This window comes from Pongo pygmaeus, chromosome 13 (assembly GCF_028885625.2).
Source record: "Pongo pygmaeus isolate AG05252 chromosome 13, NHGRI_mPonPyg2-v2.0_pri, whole genome shotgun sequence".
NCBI lineage: Eukaryota > Metazoa > Chordata > Mammalia > Primates > Hominidae > Pongo > Pongo pygmaeus.
Window position 1 is genome coordinate 71,362,609 of NC_072386.2, and position 23,704 is coordinate 71,386,312.

General features: G+C 44.6%; 1 non-coding gene across 1 annotated transcript; it reads right to left on the reverse strand.

Annotated features, from left to right (window-relative positions):
• Positions 1-20,141: 20,141 nt before the first annotated feature.
• Positions 20,142-20,248, reverse strand: LOC129044852 (U6 spliceosomal RNA). Its single transcript, XR_008504827.1, has one exon. It is a non-coding gene; the product is annotated as a U6 spliceosomal RNA (small nuclear RNA).
• Positions 20,249-23,704: the final 3,456 nt, after the last annotated feature.

A 23,704-nucleotide genomic window follows, 5' to 3' on the forward strand; every position in this document is an offset into this window, starting at 1 on the left:
TTTGGGATGATCTTGGTAATAGTAGACATGTAGTCTGAGTACTAATGTCACATTTGGAAACATTTGGTCTGCTAGATGTCAATGGATGTGTTTCTAGCCTGCAATGCCCTATTTAAATCAATAGTTTTAAAGATCTTTAACCATGAACTGTAGTAAGAAGTAAATTTTAGGCTGGGCACGGTGGCTCACTCCTGTAATCCCAACACTTTGGGAGGCCGAGGCGGGCGGATCACCTGAGGTCAGGAGTTCAAGACCAGCCTGGCCAACATGGTGAAACCCTGTCTCTACAAAAAATACAAAAACTAGCCGGGCATAATGGCAGGTGCCTGTAATCTCAGCTACTCCGGAGGCTGAGGAAAATTGCTTGAACTGGGGAGGCAGGGGTTGCAGTGAGCCGAGATCACACCATTGCACTCCAGCCTGGGTGACAGAGCCAGACTTAGTGTCAAAAAAAAAAGTACATTTTAAACATCTCAAACAAGTCTTGTGCACATATACACACACAGGTTGCAACACACAGTTTTAAAACATTGCTTTAAATTATGCTATAGGATTTTTCAATTTGATTATTAACCCTCTAGCTTGGAAAGTTATTGTCCTCAAAACCATGTTCTCATGAAAAATGGCAACATAGTCTGCTCAATAATGTCAGAACAGATTTTTCTTTCCTTTATCCCTTTTGCAATGAGAAGTCGTAAACCCTGCCTTTGGTGAAGTTAACCTTAAATTCCAAATCAGTAGGATTCAAAGCTCTTCAGAGAATTTCTGAATAACTCTGTAGTCGCTCCCTTCCCTGCTGGCTCTTTTCTGCCTTGAGGCCCCCACCTGAACCCCCAATCTCAGCACCCCTATCCTGTCTGCCACATCTCATGGCATCTCTCAGCTGCCTCCCTGCCCATCTACTCACCCCAAGCCTAGAGTGGTCCAAAAACAGAGAACCAGGCTTGGAGACAGAGGGTCCTGAAGGGAATTCCTCCCTACCCCTTACTAGATTGACCATGGGCAAACCACTGCTGCTCTCTGGGCCTCAGTTTCCTCACTTATAAAATGAGGATAATAACACAGTCTCTCAAGGTGGTTTCTTGGACTGAAAGAGGATAACTGAGATAGGGTAGTAAAGTAATTAACACAGTGTTTTAACTTTGTGAACATTGTTCCCTTTCCCTTTTTTGCCTGAGGCATGTTGAAGGCCCTGTCTGAGGTCAGCAGGTGCTGGGAAAATAACACCCTGACTGGAGATGCATCCTGGACAATCACAGGGCAGCATGGACTCCAAATGTTCTGTGAAACTCTAGTCCAGTCATGGCCCAAAACTCCAGGGTCCAAGAAAGACATCATCATGGTATTTCTAGGGGGCAGGATAAATGGATCTCAGGGAAAGGCAGGAGCCAATGACCTTGAATGCCCTCCCACCCCCTACCCATTCATCGACTGTTTCATACTCATGAAAAAACAGCACTAGAGGCCAGGCGCGGTAGCTCACGCCTATAATCCCAGTACTTTGGGAGGCCGAGGTGGGTGGATCACTTGAGGTCAGGAGTTGGAGACCAGCCTGGCCAACAGGCGAAACCCTGTCCTACTAAAAATACAAAAATTAGCTGAGCGTGGTGGTGCATGCCTATAGTCCCAGCTACTTAGGAGGCTGAGGCTGGAGAATTGCTTGAACCCAGGAGGCGGAGGTTGCAGTGAGCCGAGATCGTGCCACTGTACTCCAGCCAAGGCGACAGAGCCAAGACCGTGTCTCAAAAAAAAAAAAAGAAAAGAAAAAGAAGAAAAAAGAAAGAAAAAGAAAAAGCAGCACTAACATATCTTTTTGGAACTAGAAATGCAAACTTTCAAACTTTGGGTGAGAGGGCTATGAAAACAAATAATGAACAATATACATCAGCTGTTTTTGGTGGCCACTGCCCTGAGTTGCCCATTTAAATAATAAGAACAAAATGGTGCTAATCGGTGAGAGGTTAATGGAATCAGGTCTCACATATGCTCTCCTTGAATGTCATGCCATCCAGTGAATATTGGCCATCCAATGAATGTCACCCAAGGAATGTGAAGTTGTATGTTAGAAAGACCTTGAGAAACACATATAGAAATTAGGAAGTCAATGAGATATCAGCTGGATTCTTTTCAGGAATATGATCTGAGGCCGGGCATGGTGGCTTACGCCTGTAATCTCAGCACTTTGGGAGGCCAAGGTGGGCGGATCACGAGGTCAGGAGATCGAGACCATCCTGGCTAACACGGTGAAACCCCGTCTCTACAAAAAATACAAAAAATTAGCGGAGCGTGGTGGTGGGCGCCTGTAGTCCCAGCTACTCGGGAGGCTGAGGCAGGAGAATGGCATGAACCCAGGAGGCAGAGTTTGCAGTGAGCCGAGATCGCGCCACTGCACTCCAGCCTGGGTGACAGAGCGAGACCCTGTCTCAAAAAAAAAAAAAAAAAGGAATATGATTTGGTCTAGTATTAGTTTTGAACTGGGAACTTCCATTTTTCCTCCTGGAGACTTTCCTTTCACATCAATTTTATTAGTGATGGCTGAGGTCTCTCAAATCTGTGGATAAGGTTTAGTGAGAATTGATGAGCCCCGGTTAAATAAGAATTCTAATGGCTATGGGTTGCTGCTATGTGGTAGAAGTCAAACTCAATTATCTTTTTTTTTTTTTTTTTGAGACAAAGTCTCTCTCTGTCACCTAGGCTGGGGTGCAGCGGTGGGATCTCAGCTCACTCAAACCTCCTCCTCCTGGTTCAAGCAATTCTCTTGCCTCAGCCTCTCAAGTAGCTGGGATTACAGGCATGCACCACCACGCCCGATTAATTTTTGTATTTTTAGTATAGATGTGGTTTTGCCATGTTGGCCAGGCTGGTCTTGAACTCCTGGCCTCAAGTGATCCACCTGCCTCAGCCTCCCAAAGTGCTAGGATTATACGTGTGAGCCACCACGCCTGGCCTAACCCAATTATCTTTTAATTTAACAATTCTCTGTCTACCAGGAGACTCCTAGAACCTCTTCTATGTGTCTTTTTTCATTTGAAATCTTTCCTTTGAAATCAGGCCTACTTTAGAAAGACAAAAAAAAAAAAAAAATCAAAATACAAAACCTTCATTTGTGAAAAATGAAAGAAAAGGAGAAGGGATTTTTCTCTCTAGATTTAGCTTTTTTTCAGTAAGGAAATATTAGACCATCAGGTAATCAATCTTGGCTACACAGTTCAAGCAAAAAACAAAACAAACAAAAACCATAGATTACTTAGCACTGCTGTATCCCTAGACGAATTCTACCAGCTTTTACATTGCTATTACTCTCCTTCCCCATTGCAGCCATTTAAGAAAAGTTCTATTTGGGAAGACAGAACAAAGCCTATCTTTATGCTGTAAGCAGCGCCCAGCTCTCAGAGCTGGAGGAGGGGAGAAGAGAAAGGAATAATGAACAAGGAGGAGGAAAAGGTGGTATTTAGTTTCTTCTTAAATTTCACTTACTAAGAATTTCTTCAGTGTCAAATAGGGAGGCATCCTTAGGATTTGCAGTTTGTTAAATGTTATCCAGTGTTTTCAGATACATTCTTTGGAATATATTCCTTTTTTTTCAATATGTATATTCACATAATAATACATTAGCAGGCATTAGGAACAGCATGGACTGGAAGGTCCACGATTGTACCAGGCTAGAACTAGGAAACTTTTTTTATTTATTTTATTTATTATTTATTATTTTTATTTTATTTATTTATTTATTTATTTTTGAGACAGAATCTTGCTCTGTCACCAGGCTGGAGTGCAGTGGCACAATCTTGGCTCACTGCAACCTCCGCCTCCCAGGTTTAAGCAATTCTCCTGCCTGAGCCTCCCAAGTAGCTGGGATTACAGGCACGCACCACCACACCCAGCTAATTTTTGTATTTTTAGTAGAGATGTCATTTCACCATGTTGGCCAGGATGGTCTTTATCTCTTGACTTTGTGATCTGCCCGCCTCGACCTCCCAAAGTGCTGGGATTACAGGCATGAACCACCATGCCCAGCCTACTTTTTAAATATATATACAGGGTCTTGCTCTGTCACCCAGACTGGAGTGCAGTAGCACAATCATGGCTCACTGCAGCCTCGACCTCCTGGGCTCAAGCGATCCTCACACCTCAGCCTCCCAAGTAGCTGGGACCACACGTGTGTACCACCATGCCTGGCTAATTTTTTTTGTTGTTGTTAGAGTCTCACTCTGTAGCCCAGGCTGGAGTGCAGTGGTACCATCTTGGCTCATTGCAACCTCCGCCTCCAGGGTTCAAGCAATTCCCCTACCTCAGCCTCCTGAGTAGCTGGGACTACAGGCACGTGCCACTACGCCCAGCTAATTTTTGTATTTTTAGTAGAGACAGGGTTTCACTATGTTGGCCAGGCTGGTCTTGAACTCCTGACCTCGTGATCCTCCCACTTCAGCCTCCCAAAGTGCTGGGATTACAGGCATGCGCCACCGCGCCCAGCTTAATTTTTGTATTTTTTGTAGAGACGAGGTTTCATCATGTTGTCCAGGCTGGTCTCAAACTCTTGAACTCAAGCAATCCACCCACCTTGGCCTCTCAAAATGCTGGGATTACAGGTGTAGAGCCACTGTACCCGGCCTAATTTTTAAAGTTTTTGGAGAGATGAAGTCTCACTATATTGCTTATGTTGGTTTTGAACTTCTGGGCTCAAGTGATCCTCATACCTCAGCTTCCTAAAGTGGTGGGATTACAGGTATGAGCCACTGCACCCAGACCTAGGAAGCTCTTTCATAAGGAGGGAATATTCTCTTCCCATCATCCTTTTGGGTTGAAGATAGCAGCCAAGATGGTATTAGGAAAAGGTGGGAAGGTAGTGATGGTGGTAGTGGTGGCAGGTGGAAGGGATTAATGTTGAGAATTGTTATTTCCATTGCAAAAAGAGCCTGATGTGTTTTGTGAATACTATCATTCTCAGTTCTTGAAAAATACTCTGATAGGACACTGCCTAGTTCTACAATCTCAACAGATAGTTAGTAAGAATCCCAAGTTGGAATTAGTTTCACTGAGTTTAGCTCAGAGGTCTGTATAGAAAAAAAAAAACAGTTCTTTCACAGGTAAAAGGAATGGTAGGGAAGCAGCCTCTTCTTAAGTTGGCTTTGGGACCCAGAAAAGTGCAAATAGTTTGCAGTTTGCTAGTGGCTAGATGGCTTCCAGCAAGCCTTTAAAATAAATAGAATAAATAGTCCATACCATCCTGAATGCGCCCGATCTCGTCATAAAATAAATAGAATTTCTTTGGTGAAGCATTTTCTCCCCAAAAGCTATGACAATTCTTTTAGGGGCTAATGGCCTTCTCATCAAAGTCCAGCTGTACACCTCTCATGGTCCTCATAGAATTCAAACTCTTGGGCTGTTGGTCCTTAGTAGGTGGACATTGTCTAATCCCTTACTTATCAAGATTTAGCTGCCCCATATCCACTTTCAAGGATGGGCATGTGTGCGTTAATGAAAGTTAGTTTTCAAGCATAATCTGTTCCAGGTAACAAGTTATCAGCCAATATGTTTATTTAGATCTACCAAAAAATACAGTTCTCTTCTAGGTATTGAGGACATAAGGAACTATTACGTAAATGTTAATTCTTCTCTCAAAACATACAGGATAGCTTGGAATCCAAAACTCATACTTTAAATTATAAGTAATAGTAAAAGACTATCACAGAATATATGCTATGACTCAAATAAGGGTTAGCTTCAGAGAGCGCTGGATGAACTAGTGAGGCCATGTGACTTGAAATGGTGTCACGAGTGTCACTGAGTCTTGATGCTGTGCTCCTGGAAGAGCACAACCAGATGAAGACAATTTTACTCGTGGAAAATGGCTCTCCTATCTACGCAGTCTAAAATAAAAGCCACGGACATCTTCATGAAAAATAATCTGGCCGTTGTGCTAGGCCTAAGCAACTGTTTCTGAACTTTTCCAATAATACTTGTTTTCTACGTATTAATTCTTTCCAAATACTTATTAGCACTAAAGGTATAAAAACTTATGGCATGAAAATTTAAATTTAAAATTTCTATTTGTTAACCTAATTTGGGCCAGGTGAGGTGGCTCACACTTGTAATCCCAACACTTTGGGAGGCCAAGGCTGGAGGATCACTTGAGGCCAGGAGTTCAAGACCAGCCTGGACAATAATAGAGTGAGACACTCATCTCTACACAAAGAAAAAAAAAATTAGCTGAGTTTGGTGGCACACGCCTATATTTCTAGCTACTTGGGAGGCTAACACAGGAAGATGGCTTGAGCCCAGGAGTTCAAGGTTGTAGACAAAGTGAGACCCTGTCTCTAAAATTAGATTATAAATAAATAAATAGAATTAAAAGAGAAGGTCAATCAGAAGATATTAGGATCTCTATTATCCAGGAGCACCAGAAAAGCCTGTGAAGGAAGCACTCTCTCTCTTGAGCTCACAGACAGTAGAAGCAACATAGTATTAGCACATTTTAGATAAGTACAAGATTTGTCAAGTTGAACAATATATGCTCTGGTTCTTACCTAACATCTTTTTCTTCACTTCTAGTCCTTAAAGATGTTGAAACAGGCCCGGTGTGGTGGCTCACGCCTGTAACCCCAGCACTTTGGGAGGCCAAGGTGGGTAGATCACAAGGTCAGGAGGTCAAGACCAGCCTGGTCAAGATGGTGAAACCTCGTCTCTACTAAAACAAAAATTAGCCGGGCGTGGTGGTGGGCGCCTGTAATCCCAGCTACTCGGGAGACTGAGGCAGAGAATTGCTTGAACCTGGGAGGTGGAGTTTGCAGTGAGCCAAGATTGCAACATATACTCCAGCCTGGGCGACAGAGCCAGACTCCTTCTCAAAAAAAAGGAAAAAGATATTGAAACAGCTTGAAGCAAGACCTGTTCTTTCTAGGGTTCTCAGTCTCTTTTGGAGTTAGTTTCGGTGGGCTTTACCGGAAGGGAGAGGTAAACATGGCTGGAGGGTATGCCTGGCAGTAGATTTGGGAGAGGGAATTTCTTCTCCTGCACATCTAAAATGGCTGTAGCAGAGCCCTCTTTGCCCTCATACTTCTGTCCCCTTTGTACCTTCCTCTTGACTACTCCCTCACGACCCTGCATTCCCCTCAGTATACTAATCTGGGCCACATTTATCAGCCTGTGTCATTACTGTTCGTTAAAGTTGAGAAACCACATTCCATTTTACTTTTTCTTACCTCCTGCCACCCCAAAGGATCAGACTAGCCTTCCTTGTACATTCTGATGCTGCTTAGACTCAGGAAAGAAACAGAAGTGGAATGCCCTGCTCAGGAGTTCCGGCCTTGGCCATATCTTCTCCTAAAAATTAACCAGAGTTGGCCGGGCGCAGTGGCTCATGCCTGTAATCCCAGAAGTTTGGGAGGCTGAGGCGGACGGATCACGAGGTCAGAAGTTCGAGACCAGCTTGGCCAACATGGTGAAATGCTGTCTCTACTAAAAATACAAAAATTAGCCAGGCGTGGTGGTGGGTGCCTATAATCTCAGTTACTCAGGAGGCTGAGGCAGGAGAATTGCTTGAAACCGGAAGGCAGAGGTTGCGGTGAGCCTAGATCAGGCCACTGCACTCCAGCCTGGGTGACAATGTGAGACTCTATCTCAACACACACACACACAAAATTAACCAGAGCTGCACTAATTTGGGGAGGAGGTAGAAGTCGAGCTGTTTATACACTTACCAAGCTAGTTCTTTCTTTCCCTCTGGCTCTAGTTCAGAATGCCTCTCTTCAGCAAAGATCCCTAGAGGACCAGAGAAGGGAATGACAGGAGCTGTGCATCAGAACTCTTCTCTGAATCTCTCATATTTGAGGACACTGTCAGCCAATGCTACTGCTTTAATATTAGCGACTGACACTAATAGGCGAAGGAGAGACAAAGGAATACAGTCCCAACAGAGCCCAACAGTGGACTGGCTGTACCTTTGTCAATATTGAATTAAGAGCCATAAAATATTTTACCTTTCCTAATTCAATAATCCCACTGTTGGAACTGCATCCTGAGAAAACAATTCAAATTAAGACAAGAGAATTCTAATGATTCCTAGTGCCAATATCTTAGTATCTGAATGCCATTACCCATGAGAAGGTACCAGAGCTCCTTGGAGACATGGCTGATTCAGATCTGGGGCAAGGAAACCTCATGGTGTGTGTCAGAAAGGAAAATGATACTTAGAGGAGGAACAGTTTTGGGTAGAGAGGTGTTGAATTCTGTTTTGGATTGAGCTGTAGGTACCAGGGAGATGTACAGCTGGAGATGATCAGTGGTACTATACAGATGTGGATGTCGATTTATACCTATGTATCAAATCAGATAATCAATGTTGAAAATTTTCTTGTGCCACCTTGCAGAATTCTCTCTGATGCTTGGTGAAAATGCAGATTTCTAGGTCCCACCTCAGAGGACGAGGCAATTGCATTTTAAAGATGTTCTGATGTTCTCCAAGTGACTTTTTTTTTTCTTCAGACGGAGTCTTGCTCTGTTGCCCAGGCTGGAGTGCAGTGGCGTGATCTTGGCTCACTGCAACCTCTGCCTACCGGGTTCAAGCGATTCTCCTGTCTCAGCCTCCCAAGTAGTTGGGGTTACAGGCACCTGCCACCGCGCCCAGCTAATTTTTGTATTTTTAGTAGAGACAGGGTTTCACCATATTGGTGAGGCTGGTCTCAAACTCCTGACCTCAGGTGATCCACCCGCCTTGGCCTCCCAAAGTGCTGGGATTACAGGTGTGAGCCACCGTGCCCAGCCTCCAAGTGACTTTTTTTTGGAGACAGAGTCTTGCTCAGTTGCCCAGGCTGGAGTGCAGTGGCGTGATCTCGGCTCACTGCAAGCTCCACCTCCTGGGTTCATGCCATTCTCCTGCCTCAGCCTCCCGAGTAGCTGGGACTACAGGCGCCCGCCACTACGCCAGGCTAATTCTTTTGTATTTTTAGTAGAGATGGGGTTTCACCGTGTTAGCCAGGATGGTCTCGATCTCCTGACATTATGATCCGCCGGTCTCGGCCTCCCAAAGTGCTGGGATTACAGGCGTGAGCCACCGCGCCCGGCCTCCAAGTGACTTTTTAAAGCACACATTAGCTTAAGAAATACTTACTTTTCTTTTTTAAATCTTTTTTTGAGACAGGGTCTCACCCTGTCACCCAGGTGCAGTGCAGTGGCAGGATCATGGCTCACAGCAGCCTCAACTTCCTGGGCTCACACGATCCTCCCACCTCAGCCTCTGAATAGCTGGGATTACAGGTGTGTACCACCACACCTGGCTAATTTTTGTATTTTTTGTAGAAATGGGGTTTTAACACGTTACCCAGGCTGGCCTCACACTCCTGGGCTCAAGCAATTTTCCTGCCTCAACCTCCCAAAGTGCTGAGATTGCAGACATGAGCCACCACGTCCAGCCCAAAAGACACCCACCATGGTGTCACATGCCTGTAGTCCCAGCTACTTAGGTGGCTAAGGTGGGAGGATCTTGTGAGCCCAGGAGGTCGAGGCTGCAGTGAGCCATGACCCTGCCACTGCACTATAGCCTGGGTGACAGGGCGAGACCCTGTCTCAAAAAAATAAATAAAAATAAATACTTATTTAAGGGATTGTGAAATGCAAGAGCCACTATGGGAAGCTGAGAAGAGTTGGAGACGCAAGAGCAGAAGAGGGAACCAGGGCATTCTGTGCTTCCCAGGAAGGAACAGCACTTCCCTGCAGAGCCCTGTGGAGTGCCACTGAGAGGACAGGAGAAGTAACAAGGGCATAAATGTAACAAGGAATGCCAACAGTCACACGTGATGGGCCCTCCTGTAGTACCAGCTACTCCTGAGGCTGAGGCTGTAGAATCACTCGAGGCCAGGAGTTTGAAGCTGCAGTGTACCATGATGGCCACGATCACGCCTGTGAATAGTCACCTAGTCACTGCACTCCAGCCTGGGCAACATAGCAAGAGAGAGCACCATCTCTTAACACAAAACGAAACAAAACAAAACCAAAAAAGAAAAAAAAAATTTGGAGAAACCGTAAAATAACAGAAGAATATATAAGTACATGGCCGGGCGCGGTGGCTCACGCCTGTAATCCCAGCATTTTGGGAGGCCGAGGCAGGCAGATCACCTGGGGTCAGGAGTTCGAGACCAGCCTCAACATGGAGAAATCCCGTCTCTACTAAAAATACAAAAAATTAGCCGGGCGTGGTGGTGCATGCCTGTAATCCCAGCTACTCGGGAGGCTGAGGCAGGAGAATTGCTTGAACCTGGGAGGCGGAGGCTGCGGTGAGCTGAGATTATGCCATTGCACTCCAGCCTGGGCAACAAGAACGAAACTCTGTCTCAAAACAAACAAAAAAAAGAATATATAAGTACATTTTTCACCTGTTCACAAGAGAGAGAACTTTGTTTCTATTTATTTTTTATTTACTATTTAGGGACAGAGTCTCACTCTATTGCCCAGGCTGAAGGGTGGTGGCATGATCATAGCCCACAGCAACCCTGAATGCCTGGACTCACGCTATCCTCCCATCTCAGCCTTCTGAGTAGCTAGGACTACAGGCATACGCCACCACACCTGGTTAATTTTTCTATTTTTCATGGACACAGGGTTTTGCTGTGTTGCCCAGGCTGGTCTCAAACTCCTGGGCTCAAGTGATCCTCCTGTCTCAGCCTCCCAGAGTGTTGGTTTTACAGGTGTAAGCCACCACGCCTGGCCCTACTTATTTATTTTTAATGTTTAAAGTTTTTAATTTTTAAAATTTGAGATGGGGTCTCGCTATGTTGCCCAGGTTGGTCTTGAACTCTGGGCCTCAAGCCATCCTCTCACCTTAGCCTCCCAAAGTGCTGGATTACAGGCTTGAGCCACCATACCTAGCCAGTAGAGAATTTTGTAAGCTTAAAAGCAAAGGAAGAAAACAAAGCATTTCCAGATCTGACTACGTGAATGTTAAATACTTCAGCATGTCAAAAACACCGTGAAAAAAATGAAAAATTAGAGGGAAATCCTACAGCATATATGAGCAAGTAAAGTAGTATCATTAATATATGAAGTTTCTATAATCCGTGCAGAAAACTACTGCTATTTCACTAAAAAATATGTGCAAACACATGAATACGCAATTCCCAAAGAAAAAAGAAAAAACAATTTTCTCTCTCTCTATATATAGAACATGAATATGAAATACTTATTAAAACAAAAATGGAATGTCATTTTTAGCTCCTCAGATTGGCAAATACTTGTATGAAAAAGTATGGCTCAGGGAAATCAAGGAAATAAGCAAAGTCATTCTCTGTTAGTAGAAATGAATTTGGTATCACTTTTCTTTTGTTGTTGTTGAGACAGGGTCTCACTCCCAGGCTGAAGTGCACTCCCAGGCTAGGATCTTGGCTCACGGCAGCTTGTACCTCCCTGGCCCAGGTGATTCTCCTAACTCAGCCTCCAAAGCTAAGACCACAGGTGTGCACCACCACACCCGGCTAATTTTTTGTATTTTTAGTAGAGATGGGGTTTCCCCATGTTGCCCAGCTGGTCTTGAACTCCCTGGGTTCCAGTGATTCGCCAGCCTTGGCTTCCCAAAGTGCTGCGATTACAGGCGTGAGTCACCGTTCCTGGCCTAGTATCACTGTTCTGAAAGGCATGTGTAAGTAATGTCAAAAATTTTAAAATATTCCTACCCTTTGAAAGCAATTCTGCTTCTGGGAGCTTATTTTTTACACTTATGTAAAAAAAAAATTGTTCCAGGCCAGTTGTGGTGGCACGCACCTCTAATCCCAGCTACTCGGGAGGCTGAGGCACAAGAATCGCTTGAACCTGGGAGGCAGTGGTTGCAATGAGCCGAGATGGTGCCACTGCGCTCCAGCCTGGGTGACAGAGCAAGACTCTGTCTCAAAATATACATGTATATAAAGGCTCGCTGGCCTTTGGCAACCTTGCACTTATTACCATTGCCAAGAAGTGTGTGAAAGTGTGAACCAGTGAGAGTTTCCCAGTTCTACGTTTTGACAGAGTTTTATATCTTCTGATTTGTAGATGTGCACTTTAATACAGCTACATGATGAGCATGTAATACTGACTCAAGGCTCAGCAGCTCTCTTAGTTGAAATAGTACACATCTGTACCCTCTACTTCAGTTGTTCAAATGTCCTTATAAAAATAGTTATGAAAAAGTGGCTGTTCTCACAGGTACACAGGCAAACTTAAACATCAATGAGTTGGCTGTTTTCCCCTTTAGCCTAAGAACAGCCAGTCACACTTTGGAAGTTAGGCCAGCAAATCTGGGAATGCAAATAGAGTCAGAAACCTGGAGTGCTTTTATTCCCTTCACAGATTCATCTAGCAAAATAGATTGCTTTGCAATTGTGAAGAGGGAAAAAAAGAATAAGGAAGAAAAGAAGAATGTGTTGGCTTTGTGAGCCCTGGTTTGAGTATAGGATGATTTCTTTTTTTTTTTTTTAATGAAAAGTGGGATCTTAATGGACGCTCACAGTCGGCTCAGGCAGCCTCTGAAAGCTCCCCTTGTCAAACAGCACCCGAGATAGAAGGACCCATTGTTTTCTAAAACTAGTTACCACTCTTCCCTTTATCCTTTCTTTTGTACCTTTAGCATTTGCTTAATCAGAATATTTTAATCCCTAATGTGGTGACTCGGTGTAATTTATCTCATTAAACCTCTCCTATTTTCTCCTGTTTACATGACTAATATTATTGTGTTTTATAGAGCTTATACCAATAAGCCACTCCTTTGTCCCATTGTTTCAGCTCCAGGCCAAAAACCAACAATGAAGTTTTATCTTTCCAATCTTGGACCTCACCTACTTGTCATTCAGATTGTATAGATTGCATGAAGAGCATGTTCCTTTGAAAACAAAGCAAGGATTCATTTTTATGACCTAAAAACAAACAATTACCTTTCTCAAAAGTCCTGGTCATCTCTTTTTATGAGTATAGACTGGCAAAGACTCACCTTAGAAGAGGAAAAATGTATATACTTCCTTGTGGGCGGAAAGCCCAAAGTCCCCTAGCAATAATGCCCTGCTCCCTAACTTATATTTCTTTCCTAGAGCATGGAATATCCAGAAGCAGAGAATCTGAGCAGTGGAGGGCATGTGGCAAGGTTATCTCATCCAAACCCCTGCCCTTCAGCAAGACCACACCCAAACCAGACAGAGGAGACTCTATCTTGTTTTTCAATGCTTACAAAGCAGAGCCTTCTTTGAAAGTCCCATATTTGAAATACCATGTCAGAAAATTTCTTTTCTAAAAACCCAGCCTAGTAAAAGCTTTTCTTGTCATTTTCTCAGTTACTCTTTTTCTTTTCTAGGCTGAAAATAACCAGTTACCATCCTCAGGGAATCAACAATTTAATGAGCAATAACTTCTGGTGAGGCCGTGGTTCTCAAATGTTAGCCTGCATCAGCGTCACCTGGAGGGCTTATGAAAGCACAGATCGCTGCACGCCCCCAGTTTCCGATCTCAGAGGTCCAAGGAGGGCTCTAGAATTTGCATTTCTAGAGAGTTCCCAGGTGATGCCGATGCTGTTGGTCTGGGGACCCCACTTCGAGAACTGCTGCTATCAGTGCTAGGAAATCTGAAGGATAGAAATATGCAGATGCCTAAGAGGTGGGAATAAGTGGAGTTAACAAGTAAACGGGTTAACCTCCATATGGAAAGTGCCAAACGCCCATCACATAAGCCCTTTGCTAGCTCAAGGTGCAGTGTGGGAGGCCGACGTGAACAGTAGTTTAGGATGTTAGCCATTCACACCAAGAACTGTGCGGGCATTGAAGGGGAGCACAGCTTCCTGCAGACCTGGAAGCATCAGAACCATTCCTGGGTGAATTTGTTTGTTTGTTTTGTTTTGTTTTTGGTTTTGGTTTTTTGAGATGGAGTTTTGCTCTTGTCGCCAAGGCTGGAGTGCAGTGGCACGATCTCGGCTCACTGCAACCTCCACCTCCTGGGTTCAAGCAATTCTCCTGCTTCAGCCTCCCAAATAGCTGGGATTACAGACACCTGCCACCTACCTCTCTCCCAAAGTGCTGAGATTACAGGTGTGAGCCACTGAGCCCGGCCTCCTGGGTGGATTCTTTTTTTTTTTTTTTTTTTTTTTTTGCTTTTTTTTGCTTTTGGAGATTCCTCTTTGAAGGTTGTTTTGTTTTGTTTTATTATACTTTAAGTTCTGGGATACATGTGCAAAATGTACAGGTTTGTTACATAGGTATACACGTGCCATGGTGGTTTGCTGCACCCATCAACCCATCATCTACATTAGGTATTTCTCCTAATGCTATCCCTCCCCTAGCCCCCTACCCACCCCCACACAGGCCCCAGTGTGTGATGTTCCCCTCCCTGTGTCCATGTGTTCTCATTGTTCAGCTCCCACTTATGAGTGAGAACATGCGGTGTTTGGTTTTCTGTTCCTGTGCTGGTTTGCTGAGAATGATGATTTCCAGCTTCATCCATGTCCCTGCAAAGGACATGAACTCATCCTTTTTTATGGCTGCATAGTATTCCATTGTGTATATGTGTCACATTTTTGTGGATTTTTCAAGAAGAGAAGGTTTCCAGACAAAGGGCGAGGCGAGGCATGTGCTCTTCCAGCAGCAGAACAGCGTGGAACTGAGGAGGGGATGTGGAGTATTCACAGAGCAGCAAGCCGTGCAAGTGTCCCCAAGGGGAGCATGCAAGTGAGGCAGTGAGGACAGGGTGCAGAGGTGGGCAGGGCGAAATCCAGAGAGCATGGCAACGCAGGGGGAGGAGTCTGGGTGATATTCTGAAGGCTTCTTTGACATTGAGGACAGAGGAATCTTTGCTAAGACTCCATATAAGGGGTCATCAGAGAAAAAAGGAGAAGCAGGAACACAGCTCTCCCCAGACCTCTAGGTCCTCCATGGTAGGACTTATCTGCCCAGTTCACTTTGGTTTCCCGCTGGTACCAGGGCCCTGCTAGCCTCCTAGCCTAGGTGCAGGACTCGGCTTTCTCTTTCCTTTTAATTTCGTTGAATGATTTGGGAATTTCATAGAGGGAAATTTGTAAAGACACTGGGCAAACACAGAACCAAAATGTGAACACTAAGAGAATACATGGGTCTAGAGATAAGGCTCCTAGCTCTACCTTTTGCAGGCTACATGGCCTTGAGCATGTTACTTAACTCCGTGTGCAGCTGTCTCTGTATTTAAATAGGGACCTTATCCCCTAACAAGACCCACAAGATCTTATAGGGCCCGGCACTCCCTGCTGTTTTCAGCCTGAGCTCACACTCACTGACTCTTTCTGCCCCAACTACATAAACCTCTTTTATTTATTTATTTATTTATTTATTTGAGACGGAGTCTCACTCTGCCACCCAGCCTGAAGTGCAGTGGCAAGATCTCGGCTCACTGCAGCCTCTGCCTCCTGGGTTCAAGCACTTCTCTCGCTCAGCCTCTGGAGTAGCTGGAATTACAGGCACCCGCCACCACGCTCAGCTAATTTTTGTATTTTTAGTAGAGACGGGGTTTTACCATCTTTGCCAGGCTGGTCTTGAACTCCTGACCTTGTGATCCACCCGCCTCAGCCTCCCAAAATGTTGGGATTACAGGCGTGAGCCACCGCACCCGGCCTATAAACCTCTTTTAACTTGGGTTTACTGTGCTCCTTTCTGCCCCAGGCCTTTGCACACGCTGTTTCCTTTGTCTGCAATAGTCTTGCCCTCACCTCACTAATTAACTACTACATTAGATCTAAGACCTACTCCTTCAGGGAAACCTCTGATCTCCTTGAATAGGTTAAATCTCTCTGATTATAGTGTTTTTTAGCATCAGGAACTTCTACCTGATGTCACTTAATGATTGCTTTTTGTGTAATTATTTGCTTAATGTTTGTCTCCTACTAGAACAGGGGTCAGCAAACCATAGCCAATTTTGGCCTGAAGCCTGTTTTTATAAAAAAGTTTTATTGGCATGCAGCCACACCTACTTTTTTACATATTGTATGTGGTTGCTTTTTCACTACAGTGGCAGAGTTGAGTAGTTGCAGCAGAGGCCTTATGGCCCACAAAACCTAAAATACTTACAATCTGGTCCTTTATGGAAAAAAAATTGCCAATCCCTGTATAATCTCCATGAAAGCAAGCACAAGGTCTATTTTTGCTTACTTGCTTATCCTCAGCATCTAGCATAGTGTCTGCCACATAAAAGATGCACAATATTTATTTTAAAAAAGTGAATGCAAGAAGATTTTTTAAATGACTATTTTGCCAGAGTGTTGAAAGAGTTAAATGAGAGTATTATTTTTTAAAAACCGGCAACGTATGCCTAGAACACAGTAGGTGTTTAATAAAAAATAAATGTTAGCAGTTTGTTGTTGTGTTGTTATTCTCAGCCTTTCCTTAGTCAGTGCTTTTTTGTTTTTTTTTTTTTTTGAGACGGAGTCTCGGTCTCTCGCCAAGGCTGGAGTGCAGTGGCACGATCTTGGTTCACTGCAACCTGCACCTCCCAGGTTCAAGCAATTCTCTGCCTCAGCCTCCTGAGTAGCTGGGATTACAGGTGCCCGCCACCACGCCTGGCTAATTTTTTGTATTTTTAGTAGAGACGAGGGTTTCACCATCTTGGCCAGGCTGGTCTTGAACTCCTGACCTCATGATCCACCCACCTCGGCCTCCCAAAGTGCTGGGATTACAGGCGTGAGCCACCGCGCCTGGCCTCTTTTTTTTTTTTTTTTTTTTTGAGACAGAGTCTTGCTCTGTCACCCAGGCTGGAATGCAGTGGCGCAATCTCAGCTCACTGTACCTCTGCCTCCTGGGTTCAAGCGATTCTCCTGTCTCAGCCTCCCTCCTGAGTAGCTGGGATTACAGGCATGTGCCACCATGCCTGGCTAATTTTCGTATTTCTAGTAGAGATGCGGTTTTGCCATGTTGGCCAGGCTGGTCTCGAACTCCTGACCTCAGGTGATCCACCCGCCTCGGCCTCCCACAGTGCTGGGATTACAGGCGTGAGCCACCACGACCAGCTGTCAAGTGCTTTTTAGTCCTCTCTGTGGTACTAGACCTAAACTGTCCTCTGACCCTGGTGTACTCCTGTCTTCCATATCTTGTCCTCTGGCCTTGGACTCCTGGAGGAGAAAGGCATTTCCATTTCTGTCTTCAGGACTCCTTCCTTGGACCCAGATTGTTAGCAATGTCTTCTCCACCTTTCCTAGAGATTTCCTTTTATGATGTTCAGTCTATTTGAAGCATATTATTTGCAAGCCTTGTCATAGTGTTTGGGTGATGCCCTTTTAACCTGTCCTTGGGGCTTTGCTTCACCAGGGTCGTCTAAATGATGGCAGTTCCATCTTTCTTTATGGCCACCTTCTGCAGGGACAGCAGAACAACTGCTTGTGGTTGGTCAGGAGATGCTGGAAGACTGGAGGAGAGCTCCTGATGGGGCAGTGATGAGCAGAGGCTTGTGGACTGGACCTGTGTGGTTTCGTAGGTGAGAGGAGCAGGCAAAGGAGAGCAGGCTCAAAGCCCGGCCTAGAAGCTGTTTAGTCTGGAGTTGGCCCAGCTGGATGTAGAATCCAAAAGAAGGGAAGGTTTGGTAAAACTAGAGTCAGCAAACTGTCACCTGCAGGCCAAATCCAGCCTGCTTCCAGTTTTTATGTAACTTTTACACTAAGCATGGTTTTTACCTTTTTATATGATTGGAGAAAAAAACAAAAGAAGAATAGTATTTTGTGACACATAAAAATTTTAGGAAATTCAAATGTCAGTGTCCATCAATAAAGCTTTATTGGAACACAGTCCTGCCCATTCACTTATGACTATGGCTACTTTCATGTTACAACAGCACAGTTGAGTAGTTGGCTACAGAGACCATATGGCCCGTAAGCCTGAAATATTTACTGTCTGGCCCTTTACAGAAAAAATTTACCAACCCCCAAGTTATACTATTAGTCTGAGCTGTGACAGTGGCTTTGACCCAAGCCCATCAGAACACCTTCCCTGTTCAGTGTTGCGTGACCTCTGCAAACCCCATCAGGTCCTATCCTACGAGCGGTAGGGAGAGAACAGGTTAATTAGATGGGTTAATTTGAGGAACTATTCTTTCAAGAGGTGAAAAGGGATGAGATGAGAGAACGCAATGGAGTTAAGACCATGGGCTCTGATTCAAATGTTGATTTCACCACTTATAGCAGTGGGACCTTGAGCAAGTGTCTTAACCTCTCTGAGCAGCAGTTTCCATATAATAAAATGTGAATAATTATATGGTCAAATATATAGTGTCGTTGTGAGGAGCAAATGAGCTAATGCATCAACAATGTCTGGCATATGGTAGACACTCAATAAATATTCACTGCTATTAATTACTATGATTAGATGGAGTACAACAGAGGAAGAGTTGGCCTGGGAGAGGAAAAAGCTATCTTTCTTCGAGCAGCACGTGGAATAGAGTAAAAACAATAGGCATTCGAGATAAACAGACCTGGGATCAATTCCCTTTGTTAGTGATGCTGTGTGAATTTAGTAAAGTTGATTAACTTCTGAACCTCGGTTTTCCCCTCTCTATGGAACTCAGATGTCAAGGGGTGGGGGTGGGGGGCCTTCCTGCTCTTGAATTTAGGAAATGTACTTCCTTTATGGTACTGCCTGTCACCATCTCAGGTGAAACACATGTGGCTTCTGTTTCACCCTATGCCAGAAAGCCCATTCAAAAATTCTCTTTCAGCATTTCATGAGCTTAGTAAATTTACTTGAGATTTTAAGACTTATGCTTTTGAGGGTAGGGGCATATTGTGCCACACAAAGCCTTTCTCTAAAGCTCCTGCTCTTTTCTTGCCTCTGCCCCTCCCCTCTTCTTTCTGAGTGAGGAGCCCACCATCCCCTCACCCTGCCCATTCCACACATATTTCCTCATCTCTCTCCCCTCCCCCCACATTGTCCAAAGAGGCTGATCAAGGCATTTTCCCATGAAGATGATTCTCTCCCCAAGATAAATTTTTTTTTTTTTTTTTTTTAGACAGTCTTGCTCTGTCACCCAGGCTGGAGTGCAGACTGCAATTTCTGCCTCCTGGGCTCAAGCTATTCTCATGCCTCAGCCTCCTGAGAAGCTGGGATTACAGGCGTGCACCACCACACCTGGCTAATTTTTTGTATTTTTAGTAGAGATGGGTTTTGCCATGTTGTCCAGGCTGGTCTCAAACTCTTGACCTCAAGTCATCCACCTGCCTCGGCCTCCCAAAGTGCTGGGATTACAGCCCTGAGCCACCATGCCTCGCCCCCAAGAGAAATTCTCATACCAGCTACTAAAAGAATATGATTTCCTCCATTCTCTAACAAGCAAAACAGGGATAATTATGCCTACCTCACAGGGTGTTTGTGGGAATTAAATGAGGTGATGTTTCTGCAAGCTGCTGGCACATAGCAGGCAGTCAATAAATGTTAGCTCCCTCCTCCTTTGATTCTTCCTTTGTGAAGTGAAGGAACAAAGAGAGATATTGAGAGATATTTTGAGGTGGGGAGGAGAGTAGATAAAGCAGCCAAGAAGGTCATCTCCTTGACCATCACCCTCCAGTAAAGTGGAAGAGATTATTTGCCAAGAGCAACTGGAAGAAGTGGAGGGGCTCAGGGCGGAAGCTAAACAAACCTGGTTTATCTTGGAGTCCACCCAAAAGAGTTTAGTTAGTAGAACAGCAGTTCCTCTACATAAATCCTTCAGGTTCTTGAAAAATGTTATTAAATCACTTCTGCATCATAAATAATCCTAATTTTATTACTCTGCCCTCTCAGGCCAAGGTGTGAGTCCTGCAAGGTCCCTCTCCTGCTGAGCTGCAGGCCCAGGCACACAGCTGCACAGGGGCAGGATCCCAGGCTTGGCTGAATAGGATCCAGTGGCCTGTATCGTCTGCTGGCTTTCTCTGATGTTTTCCAAGCTGTTTCATTTTTTTATTTTTCTTTAAAAAAACTTTCTTAAAAAAATATGGGCCAGGCGCGGTGGCTTATGCCCTAATCCCAGCACTTTGGGAGGCTGAGGTGGGTGGATCACGAGGTCAGGAGATCAAGACCATCCTGGCCAACACGGTGAAACCCCGTCTCTACTAAAAATACAAAAAATTAGCTGAGCGTGGTGGCGGTCGCGCCACTGCACTCCAGCCTGAGTGACAGAGCCAGACTCTGTCTCAAAAAAAAAAAAAAAAAAAGAAAAAGGAATGCTTCACAGATTTGCATGTCATCCTTACGCAGGGGGCATGCTAATCTCCTCTGTATTGTTCCAGTTTTAGTATACGTGCTGCCAAAGTGAGCACTCCAAGCTCTTTTGAAGTTGAGTTCTTAGTAATCTTCCTTGAGGTGTAGGACTCCAAATGGGAGGTTTATTAGCAAGGTCCTGCGTGCAGAGGCATGGGAATTTGGGAATTCTGTTACTTGTCTATTTAGATATGTCTCTTGTCCTGTTTGTTTGTGTTAGTTAGCTTTTCTTTTTCTTTTTTTTTTTAAACCACGGATTTTTTTTTTTTTTCCTAGACAGAGTCTTGCCCTGTTGCCCAGCTGGAGTGCAATGGCGCGATCTCGGCTCACTGCAACCTCCGCCTCCCGGGTTCAAACGATTCTCCTGCCTCAGCCTCCTGAGTAGCTGGGATTACAGGTGCCCGCCACTACGCCTGGCTAATTTTTTTTTTTTTTTTTTTTTTTGTATTTTTAGTAGAGACGGGCTTTCACCATGTTGGCCAGGCTGGTCTCCAACTCCTGACCTCGTGATTCACCTACCTTAGCCTCCCAAAGTGCTGGGATTACAGGCGTGAGCCACCGCGCCCGGCTAAACCACGGAATTTTTTTAAAAACTTCTTCCAAAAGAGTGGATGGATGGCTTTCATCCATTCTGCTGTGGGCCAAGGATGTTTCTCCCCCATGTAAAAACAAATGGTTGTGATTATTCAATATCAAATTGTATCCTATACCTTAAAAAGTCCCTGCTATTTTCCCCAGCTGTCCTCATCCATATCTATGTATCTTTTCTTTTCTTTTTTTGAGATGGAGTTTTGCTTTTGTTACCCAGGCTGGAGTGCAATGGTGCAATTTCGGCTCACTGCAACCTCCACCTTCTGGGTTCAAGTGATTCTTCTGCCTCAGCCTCCCAAGTAGCTGGGATTACAGGCTCATGCCACCACACCCAGCTAATTTTGTATTTTTGGTAGAGATAGCGTTTCTCCATGTTGATCAGGCTGGTCTTGAACTCCTGACCTCGGGTGATCCGCCTGCCTCAGCCTCCCAAAGTGCTGGGATTATAGGCTTGAACCACTGCACCCACACCCGGCCCTGTATCTTTTCATTTATCTTTTTTTTTTTTTTTTAATTTTAGAGACGGGGTCTTGGCTGTATTGCCCAGGCTGGAGTGCAGTGGCTGTACAGAGACTCAATCATATCACTCTACAGCCTCAAACTCCTGGGCTCAAGCAATACTCCTGCCTTAGCCTCCTGAGGACTGCAGTTACATGCCACTGTGCTGGGCTGTGTCTACAATTTTTTAACCCACAGATTTCACGTAGCTTTTCTTCCCAGAGCAAAGTAAGTTGAAAAGTAGCAACAGCAGCCGGGCATGGTGGCTCACGCCTGTAATCCCAGCACTTTGGGAGGCTGAGGGGGGCGGATCACGAGGTCGGGAGTTTGAGACCAGCCTGGCCAACATGGAGAAACCTCGTCTCTACTAAAGATACAAAAAATTAGCCGGGCATGGTGGTGTGCACCTGTAATCCCAGCTACTCAGAAGTCCGAGGCAGGAGAGTCACTTGAACCCAGGAGGTGGAGGTTGCAGTGAGCCGAGATTGCACCATTGCACTCTAGCCTGGGCGACAGAGCGAGACTCTGTCTCAAAAAAAATTTGAAAAAAAAGTTAATTAATTTTAAAAAAGTAGCAACACCTGTCTCTATTGTGTGGCATTCTGGGCTTTAAAAAAACCCAAAAAACTAGAGTTTAGGAAACATGAGTTCAATTCCTAGTTCCTCTCAGTCCACTGTATGTCTTCTGAAGGATTCTTTCTTTCTTTAAATGTTTTGGTTTTATGACTTAATGTTTTTCCCAAATATAAAAATTGTGTGTGTTCCTGTGTAAAACATGGAAGGCACCAAAAAATATAAAGAAAATGTAAACAAAAACCATGCTGAAGTTCCACCCTCAGAAACTTCACTGTGAACATCTTGATAGATTTCGCTAGGGTTTTGTTTTCTCTGCAAATGTGCCTACATAGTTACCAAATGTGATCCAATTGTAAACAGTTTTGAAGCCTGCTTTTCTACTTAGGTTTATTTCATGAGCATTTCCTAGTCATTAAAAATTCTTCAAAAGCCTATTTCTGCACCATAACATATTTAATCATTCTCAGATTGTTCCACACTTAGGCCGGGTCCAGTTTTTCACTCCATAAATAATACTGCGGTGATCCACTTTGTACCTTGGATTTGCATATCTGAAAATTCCCTTAGAAGGTACTCCTAGAGATAAGATTTCTAGTAAAATAGCATCCTGGACCTCACTTTAGTCATCACTGTTAAGTCAGCCCAAAGTGTTTCATCTTGAGTCTGATAAAGTATTTAGTCACTAAAATAGGAAAAGGATTTGGTAATTTTTGCCTATATTGTGGTTTCATGGGATGAAACTGGAGAACAAAATAATACAATGATGTTCACTGTAATTATGATTTGGAGCTATTTAAAGGAGATAATAATAGCAGCTAACATTTATTGGGTGGTTTATATGTGCTAAGCTCTGTTTTAACTGTTTTTTACATACTACTTTAATTTCATCGCAACTCTAGAAGGCAGGTACTATCGCTATCCCCGTTTTACAGATGGGGAAGCTGAGGCACAGAGAGGCTAAATTACTTATGCAAGATAAATAGCTGAGCCAGGACTCAAAGCCAAGCACTTTGGGTGCCAGCCCATGCTATTAACCATGCTGGATTCTGCCCAGAAACAATCAAGTAGGGAAGGGTCCTTACCTCCCACATGCCGGGGTACATGGCACAGGGCTGCCTAACCTGGGAGGAGACGGCCCCTCCCTGCTCACTGCAGAGTTCCTGCCTCCTCTACCCTTGCTCTTTTTTCTTCCTCTTTTTCTTTTCTTTTTTTTTTTTGAGATGGAGTCTCGCTCTTTTGCCCAGGCTGGAGTATGGCGAAATCTCGGCTCACTACAAGCTCCTGCCTCAGCCTCCCCAAGTAGCTGGGACTACAGGCACCCACCACCACGCCCGGCTAATTTTTTGTGTTTTTAGTAGAGGCAGGGTTTCACCGTGTTAGCCAGGATGGTCTCGGTCTCCTGACCTTGTGATCCGCCCACCTCACCCTCCCAAAGTGCTGGGATTACAGGCGTGAGCCACTGCGCCCAGCCTTTTTTTTTTTTTTTTTTTTTTTTTTGAGACAGTTTCACTCTTGTTGCCTAGGCTGGAGTGCAATCGTGCGATCTCAGCTCACCACAACCTCCACCTCTTGGGTTCAAGCAATTCTCCTGCCTCAGCCTCCCGAGTAGCTGGGATTACAGGCATGCGCCACAACGCCTGGCTAATTTTGTATTTTTTTTTTTTTTAGTAGAGACAGGGTTTCTCCATCTTGGTCAGTAGAGACAGAGTTTCTCCATCTTGGTCAGTAGAGACAGAGTTTCTCCATCTTGGTCAGGCTGGTCTTGGAACTCCTGACCTCAGGTGATCTGCCCGTCTTGGCCTCCCAAAGTGCTGGGATTACAGGTGTGAGCCACCTGCACCTAGTCTCTT